This window comes from Gobio gobio (assembly GCF_949357685.1).
Source record: "Gobio gobio genome assembly, chromosome: 3".
Taxonomy (NCBI): domain Eukaryota; kingdom Metazoa; phylum Chordata; class Actinopteri; order Cypriniformes; family Gobionidae; genus Gobio; species Gobio gobio.
In genome coordinates this window covers 29,646,509-29,671,911 of record NC_137099.1, presented here as the reverse complement: position 1 = coordinate 29,671,911, position 25,403 = coordinate 29,646,509, and positions in this window count along the sequence as shown.

The following is a 25,403-nucleotide window of genomic DNA, read 5'->3' as shown; positions in this document are numbered from 1 at the left end:
TGCATTTGGCGGACGCTTTTGTCCGGGGCGACTTGAGTTGCATTCAGGGTACACATTTGGCATTTCGGGTCTTGCTTTCCCTGGGAATTGAGCCCGTGGATGGCGTTGCTGGTGCCACGCTCTACTGTTTGAGCTACAGAAAAGACATGTCTGTAATCGGCTACACTCGCCGATTAAACATCAACTTTTTTAATTCTATCGAGACTAACACAATATACAGGGGAGTAAATATAGCGTTGACTGTTGACAGTCTGCACATGCGTATTGATTCCTGGTTGCACCGCAAACGACGAGCTCTCTCACAGTGAGCTTTTTCTCTACACTAAAGCTGGCACAAACGGTGCGCTTGTAGTCATTGTGATTCGTTGCTTTTCAGACTATGATCCTGATGTCACACTGTGGGATCTCAGCGCATTAATGGCAGGCTGTACGTTAATCAGACGCACGAGGACTTGTCCGTAGTTTTACATCAACCCATTCACCTTAGTGAAATTATTCAGGCCAAAATTGTATCATGGCGTTGGTGAGCATGTCAAACTAACTATTAAAGACATCAGATTTTATTCCAGGGTCAAAGGAATTTTTAGGATTGCGATATTTGTCTCATACTGCAAACGTGGCCAAAATCACACAGTATTATTCTGGCTTAGGTTATCAAATGATGAATCTCACATTGATCTCTTTCATAGGTTCGGTAGCTGCGTCGGGTTCTATATAGCTAGTTATGGTTTTATTAGCTAGTAAAGCTTAACCATATAAAACATTATTTTCTTTTGCAAGGGCATCGTCCGGTGTTCTCAATCACATGCGCATGTTACATATCTGTCATGCTGATCTGGTTATTTTCTTTTGGGGGTTCTCTCAGCAGGTTTGACGGTTTGATGGTGTTCTATCAAGCTGCGAGCGGGAGCTACGCCCAGGGGTTTAGAATCCTCCTAACTGCAGATGGAAAGAAATGTGTTCTCCAACTCACCTGTGCATGGGCCATTCTTTCAGATTGGTGTTGCTATGAACATAGCTCAATGTGTTGAGTTGGCATCCTCTACCAAGGTCTCCCCAATCAAGAAGCATCTGAATGCGGGATTCCATGATGGTCAAGATGGTTTTCTTCAGCAATGCTCAAACCATCAGGCATGTTCAGTAAACTCTCCCATAATTCCAAAGGTAAAACTAAGATTACCTACTTGTTTTAACAAGCATCAGGTAATTTCAAAGCTTTTAATTTAACTTCTAACACTTAAATCGCAAAGGTCGCTCTTCCACTTACACCGATATTCTGCTAGAAGCCGTGTTTTATCAGCCCTTTTCGGCTTCATGTGTCCAGGGAATTCACTTTAGAAACTAATCAGTTTGATCCTACTCTCTGTCTTTTCTATTCTGTTCTTCACTTCTCACTCAATTTCTTTACTCTTTTCCTTAAACATTCTAGAATGACTCTAAAGGTTCTGGTATCACATTAACAATTTCTAAGATGAAGAATAATCTCTGTCCCTTCACTTCCATGGTTAAATATCTTCACCTTCGTCCTAAGACTTCCAAACACTCCCCCCTATTTATTTTATCTAATGGAGCACCTCTCTCTAAGGCCTGGTTTCAGACCCACTTTTATACTGACCTTAAAAGCTGCAGTCTACCTCCTTCTCTTCGTAACGGACTTTCCTACAGCTACGAACATGGAATTTCTAGGCCAGCATTCAAGCTACTGGGGAGATGCCGTTCGAGTCTTATATAAGACCTGATTCAAAAATCATCCTCGAAGCTCAGCAAGCTCTCCAGTAACGGTTCAGGTAAATCCTTATGCAACTACTGGTGGTGGTGTTCCTGCCAATTCGGCTCGGTACGTTATGATAGCGTGGTCTTTCTACTATATCAAAAGATGGCCCGTGGCCATGTGTCCTATCAAAAGATGGTCTGTGACCCATGTGTTCTATCAAAAGATGGTCTGTGACCCATGTGTCCTATCAAAAGATGGCCTGTGGCCCATGTGTCCTATCAAAAGATGGTCTGTGACCCATGTGTCCTATCAAAAGATGGCCTGTGGCCCATGTGTCCTATCAAAAGATGGCCTGTGGCCCATGTGTCCTATCAAAAGATGGTCTGTGGCCCATGTGTCCTATCAAAAGATGGTCTGTGACCCATGTGTCCTATCAAAAGATGGCCTGTGGCCCATGTGTCCTATCAAAAGATGTCCTGTGGCCCATGTGTCCTACCAAAAGATGGCCTGTGGCCCATGTGTCCTATCAAAAGATGAATCTCGCGTTAGGAACTACGATGGCCGGTGGTTTCGCATCTTAACCCAAAATATTACATGGTCTAAAATCTATTTTTTTTTCTCTCCATTAGGAACTTCAGGATTCAGGACCCGTGAGTATGCTCATCTATCCAATCATATCCTTTTCTGCAGCATAAAAAGGTAGTAATTACTCATGTCTGAGTTCGCAGATACTGTCGCTTCAGCACCACCATCCTCCCCACCACCACCACGATGGGACCCCCCCCCCCCATAAACCACCAGTCGGGCCCTCCTATCATCCTCAACACCACCAGATGGGCTCTCCCCTCTACCTCTACCCCGAAGACTTCAGGATGTTCTTTTCCTCCATCTACCACACCACCACCAGATGGCCCCCTTCCTTACTTTACCGGGGTGGGCTGCGCCCCTGCCTTCGTCTTCAGGCAGGATACGCAGATTCTGTAACCTCGGAATGCGAATTACGAATGGGGCCTACGCCAAAGAACTTGATTGCTTGCTGAGCTCCTAAATAAATGTTATTGTTACAGCATTAATTCTCCCGAGTCTTTCTGGTAGAACTAGCGTTTCATCTGGGGCTCTAGCAGAGGACAGATGTCAATCGCTGCATCGGAGAGAGGGCTGTTATGAACTGGGGATGTGTGCTCATGCTGAATCAGATTCAGAATTGACAGCCATGCTTTCCCGGGTGGCTGAGGCGTAATGCAACGCGTAAATCGCCTTGCACGCTCTCTTGCCTTTTCCCCGGATGTGCATTGGAAAGCTTTGGCAGTGTGGAACTATTTCCAAAATATCGAACACCAAAAGGGCCATAATCTGTCCAAGGTTTTCCTCTCTCTCACTACCCTCATCGGTGGGGTGTGAGACATCGCCAAAGTACGCTTTCTCGATGCTCCCATCTCACAAGGTGACACTTTTTCGGCGACACTGTCGGTGACTGTGCCCAGCAGTCCTCCACAGTGCAAAGCAGATGGAACCCCTCAGTCTGCTTGCCATGGGCATCGGTCCCCCGATGCCACCTGTCTCGGCTGCGAGTCAGCTGAGAAGGGTGACCCGGACTTGGTTGAAGCTGCTCTTCCCCGGAGGAGGGCCGGGTGGAGAATCATTTTGTAACCAAAGCCTTGCTGCTCTCAGCCCCTCCTTAATTCACCAGTGGACAGCAGTGTATGGCTCGAGAATGTTATCATGCCTTCTCTCGTACCCTCTGTCCAACCTCAGGTACGTCTGTGGTGCAGGTGGGTTCGTTGGAACGGTTTCTAGAAGCCTAGCTAGCGCTTCTGTGACTGTCCTGCAGGCTCACCTGCACCATCAGACTCGGCTACCTCGGCATCCTCCCAAGTTCATGGGCATCCACTTCACCTCTGTGGAGCTGCGATGCCCCTGTCTTACGTGAAGATATCGAAGTCCTACTGGCGAAGGACGCGATTTGAGCCGGTCCCTCCAGCCGATATGAAGATGGGGTTCTACAGCCCCTACTTCATTGTGCTCAAGAAAAGCGGTGGGTTATGACCAATCTTGGACCTAAAATGGGCCCTTCACAAGCTGCCCATTCAGATGTTGACGCAAAAGTGCATTTTCGAGTGCATCCGTCCCCAAGATTGGTTTGCAACGATCAACCTGAAGGTCCTTCCCTTCGGGCTGTCCCAGTTGTGCGAACACAGAGACATGGTGCTCAGTCACCTCAGCCCGTTGGGACTTCGGGTCAACTGGGAGAGGAGCAAACTCTGCCCCGTGCAGAGGATATCTTTTCTCGGTATGGAGTTTGATTCAGTCAACCTGACAGCGCGCCTCACAGAGGAGCGCATCCATTCGTGTTGAACTGCTTGAATTCGTTCAAACGCAGAACAGCGGTCCTGGGGCATATGGCATCCACAGCCGCAGTAACGCCGCTCGGATCGCTTCATATAAGGCCGCTTCAACACTGGCTTCATGACCGAGATGGGTGTGGCAGAGCGGGTCATTCCGTGTTTCAATTACACTGAATTGCCGCCAAACCTTCAGCCCGTGGTAGGACCCTTTGTTTCTACGGGCAGGAGTTCCCCTAGAACAAGTGTCCAGGCATGCTGTGGTCTCCACGGATGCCTCGTCCACCGGCTGGGCGGCCACGTACAACGGGCATGCAGTTCGGGTCTGTGGACGGGGCACCAACTGCTTTGGCACATCAACTGCCTCGAGTTGCTAGCAGTTCGTCTTGCGCTGAACTGCCTCAAAGGGCTGCTACATGGCAAGCACGCTCTGGTCTGTATGGACAGCACTGCGACCATTGAGTACACAAACAGGGTGGTCTACGCTCCCGTCGCATGTCACAACTCGCCCGCCATCTCCTCCTCTGGAGTCAGAAGCATCTGAGGTCACTTCGTGCCACTCACATCCCTGGTCTGCTCAATCGTGTAGCCGACGAGCTCTCACGACAGAAAGTGTCCTTGGGAGAGTGGAGACTCCCCAGGTGGTCCAGCTGATCTGGAGACGCTTCGGGGCCGCACAGGTAGACCTGTCCCACTGCCAGTTGATTTATTCCCTGACCGAGGGGACCCTCAGCTCGGATGCGCTTGCACACAGCTGGCCCTGGGGCCTACGCAAATATGCCTTTCCCCAGTGAGCCTTCTTGCACAGACACTGTGCAAGGTCAGGGAGGACGAGGAGCAGATCCTGTTGGTCGCTCTGTACTGGCCCAACCAGACCTGGTTCCCGGAACTAGTGCTCCTCGCAACAGCACCTCTTTGGCCCATTCCTCTGAGGAAGGACCTCCTGACTCAGAGACGGGGCACCCTATGGCACCTGCGTCCAGACCTCTGGAAACTCCATGTCTGGTCCCTGGATGGGAAGCGGAGGTTCTAGGTGACCTACCACAGGCTGTGGTAGACACAATCACTTCCGCCAGAGCCCCCTCTACGAGGCACCTCTATGCGTTGGAGTGGAACCTGTTCGTCGAATGGTGTTCTTCTCCACGAGAAGACCCCCGAAGATGTTCGATCTGTTCTATGCTTTCCTTCCTGCAAGAAGGGTTGGAGTGAAGGCTGTCAAAGTGTAGGTTGCCGCTATCGCCGCAAATCACAACATGGTTGATGGTAAGTCCTTAGGGAAGCACGATCTAATCATCAGGTTCCTGAGAGGGGCAAGGAGATTAAATCCGCCTTGCCCTCTCTCTATACCCTCTTGGGACTTATCTCTGGTGCTAACCGCACTGCAGAGAGCTCCCTTTGAACCTTTGCAGTCAATGGAGTCAAAAATTCTGTCTAGGAAAACAGTACTCCCCAGATAGCATTGTGACATTGAGTCAATGTTGAAATTCCATCAGAATCATCCATTTGGTTGAGGTTGAAATGTCAATGCTAAATAATATTGGATCAATGTTAAAAATTCGATGCAAAATAAATAGTGGACCAATGTTGAAAATGCAATGCTAAATAATATTGGATCAATGTTGATAATTCCATGCTTTTCAGTATTGAGAAGACAAACATTGAATCAATGTTGATTTTTGGTCAGCTTAATTCTCCACTGGTGAGGCTTACTGTCAATCTATCTGTCCCATCATTCAACATGTTAAAGCAAATCCAAATCAATTGGGTACATTTCTGTGAAATGTGAGCACATTCATTCTCCTCAAAGGATGAATCTCCACCAACAAGTGTGTGGATTAACAAAGAACTACTACCATAAATTTAACTCAATGGGACGAACTAGTTGATTATTATTAGTAGGCATGTTGTTAATATTACTGTTTTAATTATTGTTTTAAAATCGCCTCATCATGGAAAACATCTCCAATCCTCTAGTGTTTTCGGCTAGCTACATCACATGCAGAGAGATATTTAATGACTGGCACAGAGTCCTTAATTCTTGTGGTCATCCAAATCATAGCCTGTTTTAAATTTATAAAATGTAGGCTATTATTATTATTATCATTATTATTATTATTATTATTATTATTATTTAAATCATGTGTAGTGAAGTGCTCCTTTAAGCCTCACTCCGCCCCATTATTAGTTAGCGCCCTTTTTTGGACTATATAAAGGGCATCCCCAGAGTGGTAGGATATTGCGTCATCTTTGTATTCAGATCGGTGTCCTGTTGCCGGTGCTCGATTGCCCTGTGTGGGAGGTATGTGTTTGTTTGCCATAGGTATGGTTTAGCGTCTGGATTGTGTGATTACTGACTTTTCTGCGCAGCTGGTGTCTGTTTGGTTGGAGGTCCGGGTTGTACTGCTGAAGGGTTCTCTCTGCACATCGCCGCTGTAGTTCCAGCTTAGAAACGAGTCGATCGCACGTATAACACAGCGTGCTGTGTGTGACTGCTGCTCTCCTGCGCGGTAGGTCTATTGTATTGTGTGGATGCGGGCATGGGACTGTATTGATTTTGTAAATGACGCGTGAATTCCTCTGTATAGTGAATGGGATGAGGTAATGGTCTGCCGGATATTTGAACGGAAGTCCTGCTGATCGGTATGTAAACCCATTCATGTCTCTACGTCCCCGTTAAAGTGAACGTGTGATTTTAATCCTGTTTCTTGTGTATTTTAGGCCATTAAAGTGGGCGTTTGATCGCAACGTGGTTTGGCCCCGACGCTGCTGTTTTGCTTCTAGTAGTTTTGTTTACAGTGTCTCGTTTTCATTTTTGTTTTCTTTTGTTTGTTTCTAATCTGTTGATAGCTGTTTTTGACGGCTTTTCTTACGGGCAGCTGTGTGGTATACAGCTGGGCTGCTTGGTTTTTGGATTGTTTTCTTTCTTTTATTGTAATATTTGGGTTATGGTTTGACTTTGATATAATTGATTTATTTTGTTTTTCTGGTATTAGTCCTTATTGTCGGTAAGCAGCAGTATCTTGGTTCTGTGTGTTTATTTGGCATTAACTAAATTTGACTAACTTCATCATACCAATGACAATTAATGCTATTGCTGTATTTATATCTTTTTGCTAATTAGTTTTCTCTTTTTCAGGAGCAGGGGTGATCCAAAAGCGGGCAGGCTAGCCATCCGTTGCATGGTGAACAGATTGACGTTCTCCCTTGAGTGTGCGGTAGAGGTGTTATTGTAGTGGATTTCACAAGTGAGTGTGCTGTGGAAGTTTTGGGCACGGTGTATTCCTTGTAGGCTGATTCGCGGCCTACGGCTCAGCCTGCCCAGCTAATGGTGCACCCCAGCTCCGTTATGAGAGTGACACGTCTGTTTATTGAGTGAACTGTGTTGCTCATATACAAAGTAGTGGCCTGGCCATCCAGCCTCATTGTTTGATTGCTTCTAATATTCTATTTTAAATTATTTATGATATTAAATAAAGAAATATAAATATATTTTTGTGCATATTCACGTCTCAGTGTCTTGTGATTGTGGGAGGGAGAAACGAACTTGTGAGCCTCTTTTTCTTAGGGGTATTTCCCCAGCTGGGTTAAGGCTGGGGTGGCGTAGTCGTGATTAATTATAGCTCCGTAGGTGAGCGCGTGTCTGTAACCATCTACAGTTCATCTACATTGCCACACATGTATCATTTATATACATTTAATTATTTATCTAAAGAATACAGGGTTAATAAAGAATTTTGAATATTTTCCCCTACCGATCGAATGCGCCACAATCCAATCCAGTAGGTGGCGGTAATGCACCTTCAGATCAAAGCGCGGCTTAACAGACTTCAAGCACGAAAAAGACAGAAACAGGACAGTAACAGTTGCTGCGTCCCAATTCGCATACTATCCGTACTAAATAGTATTCGAAAAAAGAATTAGTATGTCCCAAATCTTAGTATGTTGAAAAAAGTATTCCAAAGATTCCCGGATGGTTTACTATTTCCGGTCAGAATCCGAAGTGCAGATCGATGCGCACTCTAACGGCTGATATTGCCCACAACCCATTGCGAGATGGACGAGGATTCGATTAGAACTACAAACGCGGATAAAAAGTGTTTAAAAAACTACAAACATGACGGTTACGCGAGTCTGACGGTTAAGTGGAGAGGATTAGATAAAGTGGTTTGAGTGAGCAATTATCAGTAGGGGTGTAACGATTCATCTACTACATCGATGTATCGATTTATTTTCCTACGATCTAACTACATCGATCTGTGCTCGGCAAGTTGGCCTTCCGGACGACATATATCGATCTAACATCGTTTTAAAAGGTAATCAATCGATTGTATCGATCATAGGAAATAACGCATTGGATTTAAGCACGTCAGACTTTAAATGGATGTTTTTTCTTAGCACTTTTAATGATAAAGGCGTTAAACGTTACTCGATTCCGTCTGCCTATCTGTGACATCATCGCAACGCACGCACCAGCAGCAGCGCTAACAAAACAAAACAGCATGGCGTATGGCAGAGGAGAAGCCAACCAGCGAGAAATTATCAAGTCACCAGGAGAAAGAGCTAAGTTAGTAACGTGTTACCTGTACTTTCAACCCTTGCTAAATGTTCCCTGTGCATTCCTGACACCAGTGTGCCAGCAGAGCGAGCTTTTAGCACTGCTGGCCACATAGTGAACGCACAGAGAAGTGTTCTGCGGTCAGATCATGTTGATATTTTTGAAAAAGAAATCTGTAGAGTCATTGAAGAGTAGTTGGTTACATTTTATCTTTTGTTAAATATTTTTTGTTTATTAAACTGAGAGTAGTAGCAGGTTCAGCCAGTTTATTCAAACTGAAGAAATGTTGGTTGCACTTTATTTTTGATATTAATATTGTATTTGTATTATTTTAATGTTGAAAAACAACAGCAAAAGTAACAGGTACACCTACTATTAATTAAACCTGAAGAGAAGTTAGTTGCACTTTATTTTTGATATTAATATTGTGATATTATTATGTTGGATAACAAAAGCAGAAGTAGCAGGTTAACCTACTGTTGAAATTTTGGCTGCACTTACAGTGCTTTTATTGAAAATGTATTGAATATTGAAAATGAGAGCAGAAAAGGTTAACTTCCTGTTAATTCAACCTAAACTGTTGGTTGCACTTTATTCAAATAAAATTTGAATGCATTTGCCATTAATTGTTGTTTACTTGTTTGTTTATATCCATAATTAATTTATACCTGATTCCCTTACAAGAAACAACAGGAATCTAGTAAACTTCACCTGCACTGACCAGTATCCAGATATTTATTTCAGTCACACAATTTTTGGCTAAAAAGTTACTGAATCGATTTCAAGTCACTGAATCGTTTCGGATCGTATCGTTCTAAATGAACCAAAATCGTCCTTGAATCGTATCGACAACCTCAAATCGTGATACGAATCGAATCGTTGTTAAAACGAATCGTTACACCCCTAATTATCAGTATTTAACCTGATGAAAAGATATTTATTCAATGTTATCCACATTATATTTCTCCTTCAGCAGCATTGAGAACTTTTGTAATGATACGTTTGGCCATTAACTTTGCAAACACATGAGAGGAGTCTCTGCATTAAAGACCCACGAAAGGCAGATCAACGAGCGACTACATTTCTCTCCGATACGGTAAGAAATTAAATTGAAAGTGGGGGATTTGAACTGTGACGATGATTGACAGGGCAGTTTAAACGGTGACGGGACGCACGTAACAGAGTCCGTTAAAGATGACGAAGTAGTATGTCCCAAAGCTTGCATACTCTTCTGCTACACACTCAAAAGTATGTACTTTTTCTTCACAAAAAGAGTACATACTTTTAGGACGTAGTATAAGTAGGCGAATTGGGACGCAGCCCGAGGTTTTTTTTTTTTTAGAGGTAAGTACAAAAAGATTTCAATTTTTGACAATTCATGTCAAGTCAAGTCAACTTTATTTATATAGCGCTTTTAACAATGTAGATTGTTTCAAAGCAGCTTTACAGTGTTAAACAGGAAAATAATGCAGCATAATTTTATTCAGCTGTATAGCCATTCTGGAAAAATTTCAAGTATCATACAGTGACAGTGTGGGCTTTAGATCAATAATTTGATCAGTAATTTAGTTTAAATGGTTAATTTAGTTTATTATTTAGATGTATTTCGATGTTTAGTTGAAAAATTTAGTGTCCCCAACTGAGCACGCCAAGGCAACATCAGAGAAAAATTCAGAAAAATCAGAGAAAAACAGAAAATTCATCTCAATTTTCATTTCGTGTTTTCATTTATCTTTATTTCTTACAACTTGTGTGCTTCTCCTGGGCGAGTCATTGTGAACTGCAACGTTAATAGAGTCACGTGAATGCCCTCGAACACAACCAACGGCAAGAATATTCTTTAATACATTGAATTTCAGTTTGTTTTTCACCAAACCAAACCCTATCATATTTTTTTTATTAATCTTTATTTCTTAAGCTGGGCATACACGGTGCAATTTTCGTCCGATTTCGAGCCGAATTCTGACTCGTGCAACTCTTATTTGGGTCTGGACGATTTTCATCTTTGTCGTGCGTCGTTTGTTGTGAGGAGTTCGCGTGATTTTAGAATCAAAATTATTCATCTGTGCGTGCAACGAGTAAGATGTGCATTTGTGGATCCAGTGCCGCTCATGCATTCATTGACTCGTGTGAGTCGATCCTATTTGATTCATATGAGTCAATGCGCGCCACCGGATCCACAAATGCACATATTACTCGTTGCACACACAGATTCTGACCAACATTAATACAAAATCGAAGTTTTGCATTCACAATTATGTCTATTTGTACAAAATGCTGCACATTCATGCAATTCTGTATTTAGTTCACACAAGTTGAAGGCATTTGTTTGTGGACATTAAAATTATCTATAAAATGTATCAAGTTCATGGATTATTGTGCCTGCATTTATTAATAATTTTGATAGTATAATCATCCCATATTTGTCCAGTGTACAGGGAGAAACGAGCGGCGATCGGATGAATTTCTGGCATGTCAGTAATTCTGGTCGGCCCTCGTGAACTAATATCACAGCTGAAGCAGAGCTAGAACTGATCGCCCTGTTGGCGTGTGAGGGGAAATAGGACAATCAGTCCGTAGCTCTGCTTCAGCTGTGATATTAGTTCACAGGGGCCGACCAGAATTACAGAATTCCAATTTAATCTTTAATGCAGCAAGAAAGAAGAATGAGATCTTTAAGTTCTGTTGGCAGCTATATCAAACTGCAGAAATTTAGAAAACTGCTGCGCCTCCAGTTTGTGTTGTAAAATGGATAATCTCTTACAAACCACTGTGTAGCCTATCCAGCTCCTCTTTTATTAATTTAGCTACTTGATTATTGATTTACTTGTTTCACTTTCTCACATTATTTGTTTATTTACTATTAAATACACTATTAATATTAGATAAAACAAGATAGATATTTGAAGATATTTTCACCTTGCTTTTCCATTCATTCCTCCTTTGTGTCTGCAGGTGCTTTAAAGGGAAAAGTCTATATTAACATTAATTAAATAGTATTGAATTTAAATTCAGCGTGTTTTAACTGGAATGTAAAGATTTTGATCACATTTCAAGTTTCACTTCATTTTGTAGTACATTTGTAATGTATAATGAGTCACATTTCCAAATATTTACTAACTTGTTGTTTTAGGTGCATTACAAGTGAATGCTGATAAAAAGGAAGCATCAGAGTTCATCTTTGCTGGGATGGTGTAAAAATGGCTCCGTTATGCCCCTGAAAGGCTTGGGGGCATTGCTCGTGGTGGAAACCCCTGAGTTTAGAGTATTCAGAGTATTTCATTCTTTCTTCTACCTTTTTTCTTTCAGTAGTACTGTCCCATTTCTGTCTTTTATTGACGAGTTTCCATTTGTATTTACTTCTGTTTTGCCAGCTTGTCATGTTTTTCACTTGTTATAAATTCAGATGTAATTGTTTTAAGTCAATGTGAGATTTCCTGTTGAAACTGTGGGGGCATAAATAAATACATTTGCATGTGAACTGAAGGATGTTGTTTACTTTGAGTGACTTTTTGATACAAAATCATATCAATTGCTGCCAAACATGAAAATTAACTGGCATATAATATCCTGCTGTACATAAAGCAAGATTGATTTTATAGTGTTTTTATGTTGATTCAGTGTTAAATAAGTGATTTAATTTAAGTTGAAAAAATATAGATTTTAAGCCCATCTTGATCTATTTTTCATCGTTGAAATAACATTATTTCAGGGTGCAAACCTGACGACAAATCAATGTTAGATTTCAACATTGATTCAATGATATTTTAGTTGATGCATTAACATTGATTCAACGATGATTCAGTGTTGGTCTGCTATCTGGGTCCTGACTGCATTGGCTTCCATCAAGAGGGTAGGGGACCTGCAGGCATTTTCGGTTGATGAATCGTGCCTGGAATTCTGTGCAGGTAACAATTTGTAAAGCGTAGAATTCACTGGCTTTTATGCAAAGTAAAACGTCTTCTGCCATATCAGTGATGCAATGTGAAACATACCTGATAATTGCATCATCTGTATTGTTTTTTTGGCCTTTTCCCCAAGCATTACATTAGCTATATCAGAAGCAGCTGGAAGAATTAAGTTCTCCACAATAGAGCTCCGAACGTCACGTGACCCATTCTGTTTACAACGGCATATTGGCAGGCAGGAAATATGAAATGATTGACGCCAGCATGAGTTTCAAGGCAACAGAGTTCAATGTGCACTTTAATTCAAAAGACATAGACCTGTACATAGTAAAACTTAATAGATTAAACATAACAGATCTCTATAATGTCCCCGGGTGCTTTTCAAATGTATCGATAAAGGAACGGATAGCTTTCCTGACCTGCAGTATCCTGGTATCTACAACTACCTCATCAAGTTTCCCTCGTCCTACTCCAGAGACTCTTTAAAAGCCTACAAAACCCAGCTATTGTACAAATGGACGTAATCTAATTTTGTGATGAATATTCAACTTTGAAGTCTGTCTGCTAAAACCTGCTTTGTTGTCACTGCAAGGGTAAGTCAACTGTGTTTTTAGCTAATGTAATCGACCCTAGCTGTCCTTGTTTGTAGGTAGCCAGCATAGCTATATCACTGTGAGTACAGTAGACATCATAAATGTCATGGAATCTCAATCTTACAGGTTAAACATTCCCAAAAAAGAAATGACCCTCCATTGAAGCCATGCGTGGTGGTCAGAAATGATGGGGTCATGTTAGGAGCCCACTGCAATTGCACAACTAGACTAGGCGAGTGCTGCTCTCATGTGTCATCGGCCTTGTTCAGGATTTGGCAGCATAACGACAGAGAGAAAGAGATAGCGGTGACATCAAGAAGTGCAAGTGGTCCACACCAAGTGAGGAATCTTTGAAAAGAGTGGAATATCAGCAAGGCAAGGACATCATTTGTAATAACACAAAATGAGGCAAAGAGAGCTCTTCCAAAGGCCACTTTATTCCATCACCTTCTCCACCTCTGACCCATCTTGAGCAAGCCCAGCTTTACAGCAACCTTTCTAAAAGCTGTACACAAGATGGACAGATCATAAAGCTAGCAGCCCTCTCTGTTGTCAGTGAATATGCAGCAACCTATGTGCCAAAGACTATTATGCTAGGTTTACCAAAACCCCTTACAACTCTTTATGACAAGCAGGAGAGGTCAGCCTAGAAGAGTAACAAGACAGGGCAGAAGCACTCTTTGAATATATAAGTGTGACCAAAGAACAGGTACATCATTATTAAAGTGATGTTCCTAAAAATTTAATTATCTAAGTATTAGTCATCATATTTTCAGAGTGATATTGTAGAGGAGTAGACTCATGCACAGTCTAAGTTTAGGATCTGGTTTGATCAAAGGAGTGGTAGGATAACAGCATCAACCTTCAGAGTAGCCACAAAGACAGATGTCAGAAAGCCCTCAGTGTCCCTGATAAGACAAATATGCTACCTTAAGTCTCATAGCTTCACCACTGAGGCTACCAGGCATTTATAAGTGTAGAAAATAAGGCAAGACATGGCAACAAGTTAGTCTAGCAGTTGAGCACCGTGCATTGAAGGAGTTTTAGCATTTGGGCTTGTATGATAATCTCAGATTCAAACAATGAATTCCATTGTTGTATAACAAACATTCATCTCACAAGCCACAGGCTTTTTTGATTAAGCATTATGTTAATACATTGCTATTAGACATTAATACTATCTAAAAGTTATCTAAACTCATTTTATTGTGTTTTTTAGGGATGTAAGTGTCACAGGTCGGGGTGGGCACTTAAATCAACCGGCCGTCACCCCTGACTTGCACACCACCGTGAGGAGCTGCACCACAGGACACAGCAGACGGGACAACAGAAGGTAAGTATAAAAATCTCTTTATTTACTTTAAAACATCTCTTTAAACCAATTACTGTTGTGCTTCAACATTCTCTTCACTGGACTCAGACAGAGGGAAGGGTGCATATACTTCACAGCTGTAGCAGGCTCTTCACTGGACTCAGACAGAGAGGAGGATACGTGCACTTCCCATATACTTCACAGCTTTTAGCGTTTCCTGCAACTGGATTCAAACGGAGAGAAAGATGAGTGTTTTCAACCACATCAACGGGCTTTCACAGCTTTTAGCGTTTCCTGCAACTGGATTCAAACGGAGATAAAGATGAGTATTTTCAACCACATCAACGGGCTTTCACAGCTTTTAGCATTTCCTGCAACTGGATTCAAACAGAGAGAGAGATGAATGTTTTCAACCACATCCACGGGCTTTCACAGCTTTTAGCGTTTCCTGCAACTGGATTCAAACGGAGAGAAAGATGAGTGTTTTCAACCACATCAACGGGCTTTCACAGCTTTTAGCGTTTCCTGCAACTGGATTCAAACGGAGAGAAAGATGAGTGTTTTCAACCACATCAACGGGCTTTCACAGCTTTTACCGTTACCTGCAACTGGGTTCAAACAGAGAGAGAGAGATGAGTGTTTTAACCACATCAACGGGCTTTCACAGCTTTTAGCGTTTCCTGCAATTTAATTCAAACAGAGAGAAAGATGAGTGTTTTCAACCACATCAACGGGCTTTCACAGCTTTTAGCATTTCCTGCAACTGGATTCAAACAGAGAGAGAGATGAATGTTTTCAACCACATCCACGAGCTTTCACAGCTTTTAGCGTTTCCTGCAATTGAATTCAAATGGAGAGAAAGATGAGTGTTTTCAACCACATCAACGGGCTTTCACAGCTTTTAGCATTTCCTTCAACTGGATTCAAACAGAGAGAGAGATGAATGTTTTTAACCACATCCACGGGCTTTCACAGCTTTTAGCGTTTCCTGCAACTGGATTCAAACAGAGAGAGAGATTAATGTTTTCAACCACGTCGACGGGCTTTCATAGCTTTTAGCGTTTCCTGCAACTGGGTTCGAACAGAGAGAGAGATGAGTGTTTTCAACCACATCAACGGGCTTTCACAGCTTTTAGCGTTTCCTGCAACTGGGTTCAAACAGAGAGATATGAGTGTTTTCAACAACATCAAAGGGCTTTCACAGCTTTTAGCATTTTCAGCAACTGGATGCAAGCAGAGAGCGAGAGATGAATGTTTTCACTAGAACCACCAATGCCTTTTCGGAATTCAATCCCACACACGTGTTTCACTGCAACCCACACAAGTAATCACATATATATTTAAGCACTGCAAATCTCACAACTCCCAGAGAAGGCGCAGGCATGGGGTCTTGTCCACCACTCGCTTATGTTAAGTTAGATGGAAAGCAGCTGTGAAGCGCAAATCACTCAATGCAGTTACAAGTCCTCTAAGAAAAGTTTCAATCATCATACGTTTCCATACACATTTCCAGGGACGTCCATTGTTCCATAATCCAACAAGAATTCAACACTTGTCTCACCCCAGGTGCTGGCCTCACTTTAGTTTCTCACTCTCTCCTCCAGCCCGTCCTTCTCCTTGCCCGGGTCCACATCTCTCTTCCTCTTCCACCCGAATAACTCCCCCACCGTTCCTCCTGAACTCAATCACAATGCCCTTTTATAGAGACGCCCGTCTCCGGCGTGTTGACTCCCAATTGTTCGAATATTACAATTAAATAATACTTAAATCGATATGTCATCCTCAATAAACCCGTCTCCAGCGTGTTGCCTCCGATCATTCGAATATTGCACTTTAATAATTATTTAATCAACATCATTCTCAATAAACCTGTCTCCAGCATGTTGCCCCCGGTCCCTCGAATATTCTGATCTATTATGACCTCTGAGCTGTAAAGCTGCCAGAATAATAATTATAATACGCTGTTTGTTAATTGGCCAGAGGAGAACTGGCACCCCGACTGAGCCTGGTTTCTCCCAAGGTTTATTTTTCTCCATTAGGTCACCTAATGGGGTTTTGTTTTCCTTGCCACTGTTGCCTCTGGCTTGGCGTGCTCAGTTGGGGACACTACATTTTTCAACTAAACATCGAAATAAATTTAATTAATAAACTAAATTAACCATTTAAACTAAATTACTGATCTAATTATTGATCTAAAGCCCACACTGTCACTGTATGATAATTGAAATGAACTGATGACATCAGGGTTTTTTTTTTTCCAGAATGGCTATACAGCTGAATAAAATTATGCTGCATTATTTTCCTGTTTAACACTGTAAAGCTGCTTTGAAACAATCTACATTGTTAAAAGCGCTATGTAAATAAAGTTGACTTGACCTGACTTGACTTAAGAGCTCGCTCAAGTACTGGGGAGCTAAACCATTTAGTGCTTTGTAAGTAATAAGCAAGATTTTAAAATGTATGCGATGTTTAATAGGGAGCAAGTGCAGTTTTGACAGAACTGGGCTAATATGGTCATACTTCCTGGTTCTAGTAAGAACTCGAGCTGCTGCGTTTTGGACCAGCTGAAGTTTGTTTATTAAGCGAGCAGGGCAACCACCTAGTAGAGCATTACAATAATCTAGCCTTGAGGTCATGAACGCATGAACTAGCTGTTCAGCATTTTGCATTGAGAGCATGTGCTGTAATTTAGATATATTTTTAAGATGGTAGAATGCCGTTTTACAGATGCTAGAAACATGGCTTTCAAACGAAAGATTGGTATCAAAGAGCACACCCAGGTTCCTCACTGACGACGAGGACTTGACAGAGCAGCCATCAAGTGTTAGACAGTATTACTACTTGTGGAGCTTTTTTGTCCAATAATTAAAAATTCTGTTTTTTCTGAATTGAGTTGCAGGAAATTACTGGTCATCCAATTTTTTATATCAGCTATGCATTCCGTTAATCTTGTGAATTGGTAAATTTCTTCAAGGCGTGAAGAAATATAGAGCTGAGTATCGTCAGCATAACAATGAAAACTAACACCATGCTTCCTAATGATATCTCCCAGTGGTAGCATTTACAGGGTGAAAACAAACGGTCCTAGCAATGAGCCTTGCGGTACTCCAAACTGAACTTGTGATCGGTGTGACATCTCTTCATTTACTGCTACAAACTGATAACGGTCAGATAGGTATGATTTAAACCATGCCAATGCAATTCCACTAATGCCTACATCATTTTCGAGTCTATTCAAAAAAATGTTGTGGTCGATAGTATCGAATGCAGCACTAAGATCGAGTAACACTAATAGAGTGATACAGCCACGTTCGGATGATAAGAGTAAATCATTTGTAACTCTGATGAGAGCAGTCTCAGTAATATGATACGGTCTAAATCCTGACTGGAAATCCTCACGGATACCATTTCTTTCTAAAAAGGAATATAATTGTGAAGACACTGCCTTTTCAAGTATTTTTGACAGAAAGGATAGATTTGAGATTTTAGATTTTTTAATAAGTGGTTTAATAATAGCCAACTTAAAATTTTTCAGTACATATCCTAATGACAAGGATGAATTAATGATATTAAGAAGAGGATATATGACCTCTGGTAGCATCTCTTTTAATAGCCTAGTCGGTACAGGGTCGAGCATACATGTTGTTGATTTTGATGATTTAACGAGTTTAGCCAATTCTTCTTCTCCTATAGCAGTGAGTGTAATTTTTCTTCAGTGACACTACAATGCTGTCTGATGTGATACTGTAGTAGACAGCTGCATGGTTAAAAGGGGGCCAGACGGAAATTACATAAAAAAGGTCACATTCCTCCATTCAGATTCATTTGAATAAATCTTGCATACATGATCCACACAAAAAACTTTTTTCCAGTCTTTTCTGGAATCTACAGCCCAAACTGTCTGCAGGGTGCTAGAGCACACAGGGCCTGAGTTACACACTTTCAAAAATGAATTTATAACCAAAAAAATCAAAAAATAATTTTTTTGGTGGGGTTATTACAGCTCAGACAACATATACTTACATGCTTATCACTTTTAGCAGTGGTTTATGTAACTTCAAAGGGTTTCCTGTAAAATGACACCAAAATTGTGTATTTAGACCAATGTATGTGGGTATAGGAAGCTTTTCAATTTGAGTAGAGCAAATCCATACGGAAATGGTACCAGAGTAATTTAGTGTAAATAAGTTACTTTGTGTAAAATAAATGCCAAAGTGATGCATATCTCCAGAAAGTAGAGACTCTAAGCTTTCAAATGGTACCACATATGAGGCCAGAGCTCAATAGACATTTCAAACTGAAAGTATATACATGATGATGTAATTCCGGACCCTCATCAGGGTCCATGGACTTTAAGTGGTTAAACACTCATTAGGCTATGGTTTAGAATTCTCTCCAGTAGCCTATAGGGGAAAGTGGGGTGAGTTGTGCCAGTTTTTACTCAAAGTGACTTTAAAGTGAGGCCATGACAGTAATGTCTTCAACTTAAGAATGTACATATATTTCAGGATGTGGTGCATCCCTGAGAACAATAACTTTGGATCTGAAATAAATTGTTTCAGAAATATAGCTTTTGGGTGGTCTCGTGGCACAACTTGCCCCTGGTGAGGGGGTAAGTTGTGCCTTTGGGGAGAATACGTTGGGGTAAATTGTGCCAGTGATTTCTGAAGTAAAACAGAACATTTTAATGTTATGAACTGTAATGCTATATGAAAGCAAGACAAATTCAATACAAAATTACTCATTTAAGGTTTAGAGATATTGTCACCCTATTAAAATGTTGGAATAAGTCATATTTTGTAGTTTTTGGGAAAACACAAAAAACTTAAATACACAATATCTGGTAATTTCTGATCATTCAAAATCTGATCATTCCAGGCAAAAAGGCTTTGGCAAAAAATGCCTGTTGACATACATATAAAGCTGCCTGTCAATTATGTAACATATAAGAATAAAGTGAGGCTCATTTCTAAACATCCTATTGTGACTTAGGCCTCTTAAAAAAAATTGCTCTTTATTAACAAAACTGAAATCAGTGTTAGCTAAATAAAACAAATGGCAGGTGAGTCAAACACTGATGAGGCATGCCCATCTCCTCACTTCTCCAGATTATCCCCAGTGGGTATGTAGGTCTAGGTGGTCTGGGTCTGGCCTTACTACTTACACTTGTCAATGCTGCAGGGGAATATAAACTTCTGCTCTCTTCTGACTGTACCACCAAGTTTTTGGGGTATGAGTAGTTTCTTGAGCACATCACCTCTAGGGATGACTCCTTCATCGTTTTCTTTAAATGTAAAGATGGGCTTTCCATCCACAGACTTCTTTCAATTTTGGCACAACTTAACCCAGGCCCTTTGGCACAAATCACCCCAGACCCACAAGTTTGAAAAACTAGCATGATCCAGCAGTTAAGAGCTAACATCATGTTAACTGTATAGACTCATTGTGTAGCCTGCTAAAGCACTAAAACGTGTGAAATGTTTTCAAACTTGTCTATAATTGTTCAGACACTACAATCAAAAAACTTTGATCATAGAAATTTTACTTTGAAAGGAAATAGAGGATGGGTAAAATGGATGGCTTTTGTGGATGCCCCCCCCCCCCCCCCAACGGCACAAATCACCCCACTCTCCCCTATTTATGTAATTAAATGAATTGTAATAAAAAAAAAGGTGCTTAGTCGACTAATGGCTTACATGAACAACTATATTAAAAAAAGGTCAGGGGCAGCCTTAGGTCAGGGGCAGCCTTACTTATTTCACATATTTTCGAACCATGCATGTTACAGAGGGCATTCTGGGTGATAGCGGCCCAGAGCGGAATGAGCGGCTCGCTGCTTTTTATAGGCTATAAATCATATTTCTTATTGATAGGCTATACATTGAGTGACACAATGGGGTAAATAACAGTTACTTAGACTGATGATTAAAATGGCGTCTTAAAGATGCACAATAAGTTGCAAACAGAATACAGTGACTTTTAATGTCACTGTATTCTGTTTGCAACTTATTGAGCATCTTTGCAACTTATTGTGCATCAAAACGTATCCCAAGATTGTATTTAGTCTATATCAACTGGATTAAACGTTTGTTTTTTTAGAAATCTGGAGTATTGCACAGCCTAGCATTGAAACGCACATGATACCAGTCACAGCATATCCTACATGATAGTAGGATAATAACGCACAAATTATGTAATGCAATTTTATTTTAAACGAATGAGGAAAATAAAGTGGGTTGAATCCAAGCAGCTCTAAACGATTTTTAGAATAGATAATCTGCCATCCTTCTGAAGGCTCAGTCTGCGCTTGAGCTGTTGAATGCTCTGTTGATCATTTAAACATGTTAATTACACAAATAAAATGTTTATTAAGTGAAGCAAAGATTTTGCTGAAAGATACACAACATATAAGAGCGCACGGTTTATCCGTCGATCAGATGCGCGTGGAAGTTGTGTTCATTGCTATAGCAACAGTAGACTCCGGGTGCAGTTTCGGAAAGAAACAAGAGGCGTTTCTCAATGTCAAGGAAGGATCCTTAGAAGCCAGAATTCCGAGGATGCTACGTCATCGACGTCCGTCGAAGGGCTGTTCCAATGTCGAGGATCCTCGGAATTTCAACCAAGGTCTGAGTCCTTCGTTTGAAAAATATGCCATATACAGGAAAGGATGCATACGAGTAGACTTCGCGCTCTTAGCGTTCTCAAATCACCCACAATCCTATGCGCGCAGCTTCCAAGTCACTTCCTTCAGAGGCTAGGCGAGGCTCCTCTTTAGCATTCAGAGAATATGTAAATGGAACAGGCTAGCAAGTGCACGTCAGCCTCATTACGTCAGTGAAAAGGTCCGTTAGCCATCAATAACGTCATTTGTATAATATCAATACGGTTGTAATTTGTACTGGCATTTAAAAGTTAAACTTTACTTATATTTACTACGGTTATAACAAATGTTTGGTAACGTAAATACTTACACTTGAAAGCATATTGCCCCGTTAACGCTCCGACTCCACCAACGTCCGATATTTTGTATTTTTTTAACAAGATAGCAAAGCTGCGCGCATAGGATTGTGGGTGATTTGAGAATGCTAAGAGTGCGAAGGCTACTCATTTGCATCCTTTCCTGTATATGGCATATTTTTCGAACGAAGGACTCAGACCTTGGTTGAAATTCTGAGGATCCTCGACATTGGAACAGTCCTTCCACGGACGTCGATGACATAGCATCCTCGGAATTCTGGCTTCCGAGGATCCTTCCTTGACATTGAGAAACGCCTACTATCATGAGAAAAATACAGCAAGGGTTCAGAAAAAAAATCGGCAGCTGGCAGCAGGAAGTACCTGCCAATGGCACTGGCAGCCGGAAGACAGTTGCTGGCAGCCAGACAACCTGCCAAAGTAGGCGGCACCTGCCGTTTCACGATCTCCAATCACTAGCATCCAAAGAGTGACAGCAGCCAATCAGATGATGGCCGGGCGACAGCAGCGTGTAAACAGTGTTGATGTCGGCAGAGGTCAAATTAGTTAATTGATAGACATTATGAGTAAATAAAACCTGGCATTCGATAAGAATCGGCAGGTTTGTTAATAACTTTAATATCAGCGAACGACAGTATCGCTACCTACTGTAATTGTTTAAAGAGCCACGTCTTGTGTACCGTATTTTACATTTATAATTAGCTTCATCTGCCCCAGTATTGTCTGTCAGAAGAGTCGACACTACAGACTGTGGAAATATTATGTTCATGGTAAGTAGTAAATGACCAGGGTTAACACAACATTTATAATGGACATAAGTTTAATCAGTAAAACACCGGGATAGGCCTTTTTTGGTGTTGTCAAATCTGCAGTTTGATATATATATTCATAATTGTTACCAAAAATGTGGGGGGAAACAGTACTATACTGTATATTGCGCTGGACTGGGAGTTTGACTTTACTCAGGTAAGCATAATACAATTTTTATTTATTTATCTAATGTATTTTGGGACGTTTTAACTGTTATTTTGAATGTATCTACTGTGCTTCAGCATGACTCCTATCAGTGAATCTGCTGTTGTCAGAAATAAAGAAGGGGAGGAATAGACTGTGAATTCAAGCAATTTTTGACTTTAACTTTTGAATATTAGTAATCACTAATTCATATTTTTTAGGAAGACACAGTGCACATTTGTTGCAGAAGGATGCAGGCAAAACAACAGACGAGGTAACAGCACATTCAGTGTGACAAATTTCAAGTGTTACCCTCTCATACTGTATCTACAGTATCTTTCTGATTAAAATACAGAATAAATGTATTTCTCAAGTACTAATTGCACCCATAGGATGTGCATTTTGTATTAAGGGAAGTTACTGTAAGTCGTGATGTATAGAAAATAGTGTTTAATGACAATATCAGTCATTTTTGTTAATTTTGTATGCCACATTGTTGCCAGAGAAATGCTTCTTCATGTGGTCATTGAGGTGGGTGATTCTGCTTTTGTAAACTTGGGTCCTGTTTGCATTAAAAACTCTGGTGGGAAGCGACTCATTCTGTGTAAAAAGCACACTTTAGCTGGTTAGAACAGTGTTTCCCTACCCTGTTCCTGGAGGCACACCAACAGTACACATTTTGAATGTCTCTCTTATAGACCCATCCATTTCAGGCCTTGGAGCTTGGAGCAGGGATGTGCAGCTTCGGTCACAGTCCTGCAGAGTTCAGCTCCAACCCTGATCAAACACACCTGAACCAGCTGATCAATGTCTTCAGGGTTACTAAGTCTACAGACAGGTGAGTTTTTATCAGGAACTGTCTCATTTCGGAGGCTACATTTGTCAGCTGCCTCATTTCAGTAAAGTAACAAAATAAGTATAAAGTCTGTATCATGACAACTACCAAGAAACTATGAAACCTTTAAACACTGCTTATCAGGTGATAACTGTTTAATAGGTATTTGATGGCAAAATGCAACAAGAATAGTATTCAAATGGCTGTGCATGCATGTATACTGTTAATAAGGTAATGTAAATCTTGTGTATGTAACAGTTTTCTTATGAATCCTCTAGGCTACATTGGAAGAGGAAAATGAAGAGAGATGCTTCAAGAAACACACTGGTGTCAGGAAAACCACCTCACACTCAACATCATCAACACCAAGCAGCTGGTGGTGGATTTCAGGGGAAAAGACAGAGAACACACCCTGTCACCATTGACGGGACACCTGCATGTGGAGAGTGGATCAAAAGCTTTAAGTTCCTTGGTGTTCACATCACTAAAGATCTCACATGGTCTGCTCTCACAGATGCAGAGCTGAAGAAGGCACGTCAGTATCTCTTTTATACCTCAGGTCAGGTGCCTGAGGAAGTTTGAAATGATCCCCAACATCCTCAGATAATTCTGCACCTGCACTGTGGAGAGCATCAAGAGCACTTGGTAGAGAAACTGCACTGCAGGTGACCTGCAAGCCCCATTGTTGGAGGCGAGCTTCACTCCCTCTAGGCGGTGTATAAGGAAAGCCCGGAGGATCATCAGTGACTCCAGCCACCCCAGCTACGGACTGCTCTCTCTGCAGCCTCTGCAGCACCTGGACCCACACGAGCCGACTGAGGGACAGCTTCTTCTCTCAGGCTATCAGGCTGCTGAACACCCAGAACTAATGCACCTTACACAGCACACTCTATGCCATGCACTGCACTTTACACTCCATCACCACAATTTTAACCAAACTAGAATCTAATGTATTATGCACTGCACTTTAACACAATAATCAATTCTGCCATTAACTACTTATCAACCCACTGTACATCTGCAACTGTATAATGTGTATAATTAGATTCCAAGGATGCTGAACACTGGTGGTGGTTGAGGAGAGACCCCTGACATGGTTGTAAAGCACTTTGGGTGTAAAGTAGTACATATGAAAGCAAATGCCTCATTATTTCATTCATATAATTGGATATTGTGTGTATAATATGTACATTATTTATTGTGTATAATGTGTATTTTTATCTGCAAAGTATGTCCAATTGTATTCTGCACTGCTCTCAGACGGCACATAGAGACAGAGCGTATTTAGGCCACGCCCACACCGGGGGGGGGGGGGGGGGGGAACAATCCAACGCTCTCCATTGACTTTGCATTGCGTGAGGCTGCATTCTTGTCATTTCGGACTTATAACAAAAAAACAGAACAATGTCTAAAAGCTGATATGTGACAAAGTGTACAGCAAACAAGCTAAAATCACAGACATAAGTTTTTATAAGCTGTCGACCCCAAAAAAACGAGAGTTTAAGGAGACTAAAGTGGATAAAGGCAGTAAAACGTGACGCTTTAGCAGGAAGAATGGGTAAATTTGGGGATCCTGACACTCAGTATGCGTATGTGTGCAGTAAACATTTTGTCACTAGGCTTGTTTGAGATGCGCCTCGCCTCGCCAGCAGTTCAGCCGAGACTAGGCGGCTGCAGTGAGGGGAGGAGTAAAAAAAGTGCAGGCAAGCCGGACAGTTCTCTCTTCTCGTAGTGGATCAGACACCTGCGAGATCAAAGGCGGATATCGCGGGATTCACACTCGTGCGCTTTGTTGCTGATAAACTGGATGTAATTTAAGTTCTGTTACTTTTATATGAAAATAAATATTATGAACAAGACACCCAAAGTTTTTGTTATTTATTTCCATTCGAAAGACGTGTTTATCAATCATTTTTACTTTAATTAGGCCTACATACATGTTTGTATATATATGCCATATTTATTATTATTTAGCCTATATATATATATATTTATTTATAAATATGACAACAATCACATAACCCACAGAGAGATCGCCTTTTTTAGAGAGTTTGGGAATATTCACACCTAAAAACATGATATCAGAGTTTTAAAATCAAACATTTTTAAAAAGAACCATACGGTTGTTTAAACCAATAAGCATTAAGCTGTGTCGTCAGCAAGTCGTTTCCCATCATGCTTTTGCTCCGCGCAGTCGGTGGAGAGCAGCTGCGCT